Genomic DNA, 7076 nt, shown 5'->3' on the forward strand with positions numbered 1-7076 from the left:
TATGTATCCGACGGTGCCAGTTTTTGCACGTACACAACAGTAGAAAAAGAACTAGTACCGTGGCATATGCTACACCACGGCTGAGAAAATGTGCCAACGTTACGCCATCCGGGAATAGTGCCGCACTACGAAACTAGAACCGTCAATAAATTTTGAGCACATCTCGTCACATTCCATATTACTACTACTACCACGTATATTTAATTGCAAACCTGTTCACACCGATCACAACCTAAACGGTTTCCCACTGAGGAGCGTATTAGTAGTACTCAGTTATAAATACTACTATGCTAAGATGACTGCACATTCCTCCTCAACTCCTCATCCACAAATAACAATCAAGTCAATCAAGCCATAGCCAGTGTGAGTGCTGGGTTGAGTGATTTCCACCAGGGAGAGGTGAGCATGGAATAGAAAGCACGAGAGATGTCCCGCCTCACTGCAAAAGCAGCCGATATGTTCAGTCGCGCAGTAGTAGCAGCACAGAGGTCCCACCGCTTCGCTGAAGCAGCACAGAGGTCCCGTCGCGCCATCGATGTAGTAGACTGGTCCGGCCACGCCGCGGAAGCAGCAGAGATGTCCCGCCGCACCGCTGAAGCAGCAGGGAGGTCCTGCCGCGCCGTGGCGGCCTGGGAAAATTTCTCGCGGGCAGGCGAGGACTCTTACATGCGCATGCATGTGATAGTCCATAGCCAGATGGATCAGATCTCCAGCTGGGCGAGGATGCAGGACGAGGCTACCGGCGTCAGCCAGCAACTAGGGGAGGGCACTGCGAAGCTCCGGGGCGAGCGTGACCTGCTGAGGGCGAAGATCGCTGGAAGGGCGAAGCAGGAGTTGGAGACCGCTGCCTTGTTGCAGAGGACGGGCGTCATCATCAAGAAATGTATGGACGAGAATGCCTTGCTCCGCATCGAGCGCAAAAGGATGGTGGAGGAATCCATGGATGCTACCAAGCAGCGTATTAAGGACATGAAACTGATGAAAGAGATCATCACCCGCCGCGAGAACTAGTCTCTGCGACTTGCAATGCATAAAGAAAGTAGAGATCAGCGAGCCAGATTGTTGTATGCGTCTTACTTCTTCTTTTGCCCTTGTGTATTTCGGGCGTAGCCGCATGTGCCTTTTTTAATTATCTTCCTAATTATGTAAGACAATTATTATCCACTCTCGTCGTCCTTATATATATTCATGAATCTTGCTATAAGTCGCAGTAGATGCTATATAGGTCCGTCGGATCTTACATCAAGATCCATGCGAAATTTTCTTTTCAGGTTTTCCTTTTTTCTCTCTTAAATCTCAGTCGAGTGAGACATTGCCACGCCATTAAACAGAGGCTCAGGCGCCATTAATGGAGACCTTGGGAGAGAGGTGGACAGTAGATGGAGGTCAAAGGGCTCGCACGCCTCCCGTACTCAAATAGCTACCCTGCACGGCGCCTCCTAGCTAATAAAAAAGGGGACACATGGCGGCACGTAAATGGTAAATAGAACGCGACGGTTTCAATAATACTTATGTTTCCGATTGTAACGTGATAGCGCTTGTTCCAAAATGACTTTGTTGATTCTTAATCTCTGCACCTTCGCAAATAGGACAACAAAATTACCACAGCATGTTGGTGCCATGTCATGACACCAATCCAAGTTGCATGATTTTCATGCGTGTTTCGGATTTACAGGAATTAAAAAACCAAGTTTCTCAATGTTTCTAGCCGAGCCATGACGCCTAGATGTTTGAATTTCATTCCCATTTCTGGCATGAGACCTAGAAATTTACCCGAGGACACACATGTGATTTTTCAACCAGCTTTGGTGCACTGGAGCATGTGCTTGTATTTAAAATTTGGATTATGCACACAAAGGTGACACGTTCCCTCTCAGAACCACGAGCCTTCTTGAGAGAAGCTCCGGTTTGCAAGAAACTTATACCAAAACTTGTTCCTATTCTGCAATTTTTTTACCACAACATGGTAGTACCATGACATGACAGCATGCCAAGTTTCATGATTTTCATGCGTGTTTTGGATTTACAAGAATTATAAAAGCAAGCTTCTCAATGTTCTCAGTCGAACCACGATGCCCAGATGTTTGAATTTCATTCCCATTTCTTGCATGTGACCTAGAAATTCACCCGAGGACACACATGTGATTTTTCAATCAACTTTGGTACACGGGAGCATGTGCTTGTAGTTCAAATTTGAATTATGCACATTAAAAGACCAAAAACTCAAGTAATGTATAAAAAAGGCCAAACGAACCCGGAATAATTCCAAAATTTAACAGGGCACTCATATAGTTCTATATTGCCTCTGTAAAGAAAATCTGGGGGAGGCAGCGTATATTAGAAATGCCACTAAACATTGTTATTTTCACGTCAAACCCATTGACCATGTTACATGACAAAAATAAGCCGATTCTCACAATGATAAGTTAATGGTCTCCAGCACAACACATCCCTCAAATAAAACTAAACACCCTGGAATTCTTTGGCAAAACTAAGCACCCTGAAATTCTTTAACAACTAAATTGCTCGCTATATGATGTTGGCCATATATATTGTATGTATATAATGTGAAGAAATGAGTGGTAGTATTATACCAACTAAAAGATGAAATGTACGAAATGTAATGAGAAGAAACATAACATAGTTCTGCTGGGGGCTCAGCACAACACACCCCTCAAATAAAACTAAGCACACCTGAAATTAAACTAAGCAACTCATACGGTAGACACTGCATTAGAACCACCATGAGCAACGACACTCCCACCTTACTCGGACTCCTCATCCACGTCCTCGACTTCGTGCTTGTCCCTCTTCCTCTTGGGCGATACTTCTTTGCTTGAACCGCACACTTGGCTCTTGCTCTTCATCCAACCCTTCTAGATATTGAAACAAAGGTAGCCATCCATTGCAGCGTAGTGGATGTGGCTATATCTAGTACAGTCCACTGCCATGCATGATGAAACGTGTGCGGAGGTTTCTTTAGTTCACCGTACGAAGGACGAACCATGGCTCCTGCCACGGTCAGCATTGAAGGCTGATCAAGGGAGGGCACCAGCCCTTTCTTCTGGAGGTCGAAAGGGTCGCCTACAACGAGGCCTATCGGACCCAAGATTTCCTTGTCGTTCCTAAAGTCTACAGTAACAAATTTGACTTGGCCTCCCTTGAGGAACTTCTTAAATTCCTCGCACTCAACGTCGGCATGGCATATGTGGTAGACCAAGCATAAGTCATGCACGCAAACCTAGATCACGACATGCTTCTTCTTCTCTGCCTCCTTTAGATTCTTCTCGCTTCCCAAGACTGTGGTGTACTCAATATCTAGCCCAGCGACCCACTCATCATTTGAGTTTTCGAACATGTGTTTGAAGCAAGCAAGGCATTCTTTAACCGTTGCAGAAGAACGGGTGTAGATGACATCGAGCTCATCACTGGTGATGGTTCTAACCTTGTACTCACCGCCGATCATGGAGATTTGGGACACCATGGATTTGGGAGGAGGGTTAGGATTAGTGGAACCGCCGTAATGTGAAAGGACAGCACGACTAGGAGCGGTTTATTGATTCTAAACATGTCGAGTGGGGGGCGTGCGAATGGTAGGGTTGTGGCTTGCCTGGTGGATAAATGGATTCATGCACAGTACTATGGGGGCCCAATTAGATGTCATGTCTACTCGACGCCCAATTAACTGGCTTTCGATGTCATGTCAAGCGTCGGGAAAATTATAGGTGATACGAAGCTTTCCATTCTACCATGATACGGGCTTCCGAGAGCCCTTGGATCTGAGATCGAATGATTGCATGGCGTGATTCTAGACCTATGGGTGAGTATCCTATCCTGGAGGCTTATTCTGCAAATTTTCAGCAACTTAGCATGCGACCGTTCGATCTCATATCCAAGGGCTACCAGCAACCCGTATCATGGTCGCGCCTACCACGACCGTCGCCTCGCTCACACGGCCGTGCCATTGGAGATTTAACATGGTGCGTTAGGCTATCTGATTTTGGCATGTCATACATAGTCATCACTTAGTCACTCATACAACAAGGTTAGCTATAAGGTTGGCTATAAGAGTATTTTTTGTTTACTTCTCTCTATTTCTTTCTTTGTAGTATTTATTGCATTTGCCAAGGAGTGAGCTCTTCCAATGAAATGGTGCTTAGATGAGGTGCTATGGGCATTAAATGGCTTAGCAACTCAAGTCCCCAATGCATAGGTGCTTAGTTTTTTGTTGCTAACTTTGCTTCATCTAGGTACACGCGCTTATCACCATTTCTTCCCGGGGTCACCAAACTATTCTGTCTCTTCTTAATTAACTTGCCACATCAGACTATATGCCTATGTGGCAGGCTTAGAACCTGTAGGATCAAGTACAATAGTGGGATATAAGCCCGCTTTACATGGCATTTTTTTCATATCTGGGGGAAAGAGGCAAGGAAAAAGTGGAGGAGTGGGCTCTCAAGCAAGAGCCAGCCTCAACATGGTGGAGCATCAGGAGAGGCACCTGTATGGAGGTGGTCAGGAATCGGGAGACTCAAGCCAGTCGTAGCACCGCAGTTAAAATGATAATGGCAAGTCAAATCAGGGCCCCACCTGTCCAGCAGTAACTCACTGTCAAATCACACGGCCCTACGTTTGCAGCAGCCTACTCCCTCATCTTCTCGCATCTCTGTCGAACCGACTAGGCGGAACTGCCCCGCCTACCGCGCGGGAAAAGCCCCACCCTCAACTTTTAAATAGTACAGTATACTAATTTTGTATCCATGGATTGCGCCATGGAGCAAAGCCTCAAGAAAACGGTGGTACACATGTACAGAGTATACAACACGCCCGTTGCGTTCACGTCGCACCCCAGACGGTCGGTCGATCTGGCACGCCGCTCTCCAAATGGAACGCACATCATATTGCGTTTGCACACACATGTGGGACTGCAATTGAGAACCAACCATAGGCACACTCCCCGGCCCCGCAAGTCGGGTGAGTTAATAGAAGTAGTACATACGTTGGTACCTGGACGATCCCTGCAAGACACGGAAGATCAGTTCGTCCATGCATGTGACCAGACTCCAGCAGACACACCTGGATTGGCTATCGTCTACATATCGTGCAGGCTGTGTTGTACATGGTTGTAGTTCTGGTGAGAAATCTAAAAAAAGGTTTCGTGTCATCTCGCAAAATTAGGTGTCATGTGCTTCGGATCACTGCGAGGGTTAAACAGCGACAACTGAGTTGGGCTAGTCATTGGGGGCACATGCACGAAGACTACTCGGCTGCCATCTAGGTCAAGCCGGCTAAGTTAATTAAGGCATCTATCGACGGACCCCTTTTCTATCAGTTTATCTTTAATTTGAGCTTTGATCCTCGTCTAGTTTGTCCGTCGGGATTCATCTTGTCTACTTTGGGCAGTGAGGTTATGATTTCTTGTCATGTGGCATTTTTCATGTTATATGTTATAATCCGGTGCTTCAGATCAAAATGACGGCAACTGCGCCTCCGGGGAATGTGCATGAAGACTTCTCGATAGTCATTGCCGAGGTCAAGCTGGCTCCGGCCGGTAGACAAAAGAAAACTAGTACTCCACTATATAGGCAGGAGCCTCCGCGCTTGCTTGCTACTGTTGCTCTCTCCACACTGTCTCGTCCTCTCCAGATCTAAACACGACAGCGATGGCCACACAATCTCTCTCTACTCACCGCTGGTCACGGATCCAGACGGATCCTCTCCGCTGGGGAAGGTGAGAAGGTGCAACGTTCACGCGGTCATCCTCGGCGATGGCTCTTACCCACTGCCGGCGCGTCCCGATCAGCGTGCCTTGCTGTTCTCTCCCAAGCATCGCTGGCGAGGGAGGGCCTCCCACCCCTTCTTCCTCGCTGCCGTAGTGTGGGCAGATCCGGCCTCCCGTCGCCCACCTAGCGACATCCCGGCGACCCTCAGGTATAAGTTCCTTCGAAACCGGCCTTGCTCTAGATCACGAGCTCCTACCGTCGCTGTATTTGTATCTTTTACTATTTCTCAGCCCCCTCATGTAGATAGGATCGATCGGCTGTTCGAAAACCACCTAATTTTTTACTTTTAAGAGGTAAAACTAGTTCATGCACTCGAATCTAGTAGTACTTGGTTCAAACAAGGAAGAAAGGGGGTGGGGGTGGGGGAAGATTTGTTACCTGAATCTAGGACTTGGTCGAAAGAGGAAATAATGGGGGCGAAAAGTAGCAGAGACTGGCTATCCAACTGTTCTCTAGGTCTAATAGGGAAATAAAGGGAACGCAGTACAAACTCAATATAAACCCGATATATTGGTTGAAAAAGGAAAGAAAGTGGGGACTGGGGGACAAGTCAATAGAGTAAGTCCAGCACTAGATTTGCTAGCCTCACACAGTATAAGGTAGCTATATCCCAAACAAAAATGGGACCAACCCAGATATCCTCTTCTGATGTTTGTTGCCCCGAGCCGCTCTTATGTAATGCCACTGGTAAAATGTAGCAGTCGCACTGTTAAAAGTAAGGACACATTAAGCCAATGTTGTTTTCAATGTAATGTCTCCAGTAATATGAATCAATGGCACTTTTTTCATGTCCTGCTAAATTTCCCATTAAGATAAGTTGCTTCTTTTTGTTAGAGATGCAACTGTCCTGGTCCGCCTACTCTCCAAGAGCTTCACGACCAACCTTGATGTTGGTCAATTTTATTGCAACTAATGAAGAAGAAGCTCTGTGGGTTTTGTTTTCTGATGGAAATGGAAACGGGGCTGGAGCCCTTTTCTTAAAAGAAGAAGAAGAAGAAGCTGCTAGCTCATGGGATATTGCTTCATTTTAGGTGAACTGCACCAAAAGGTCCCATGAATTGAATCATCCATGTTGGTGACTGGTGTCATCCCTTCTATGATGGCGTTGATTGCACATATGGTTCCCATCACGAGGTATGTTCCTTTTTGGTCTGACTGTTTGCCAAAGATCCTTCATGTTGATCCTGCTCTTGTGCTACTATTTTGGCACTGCCATGATAAAGCAGTAATGTTATTATTTTGCACCTTAATCTAGTGGCACTATTAATTTGAGGCAATGTTTTGGCACCGCTA

The sequence above is a fragment of the Triticum aestivum genome, chromosome 4A, assembly GCF_018294505.1.
Source record: "Triticum aestivum cultivar Chinese Spring chromosome 4A, IWGSC CS RefSeq v2.1, whole genome shotgun sequence".
NCBI lineage: Eukaryota > Viridiplantae > Streptophyta > Magnoliopsida > Poales > Poaceae > Triticum > Triticum aestivum.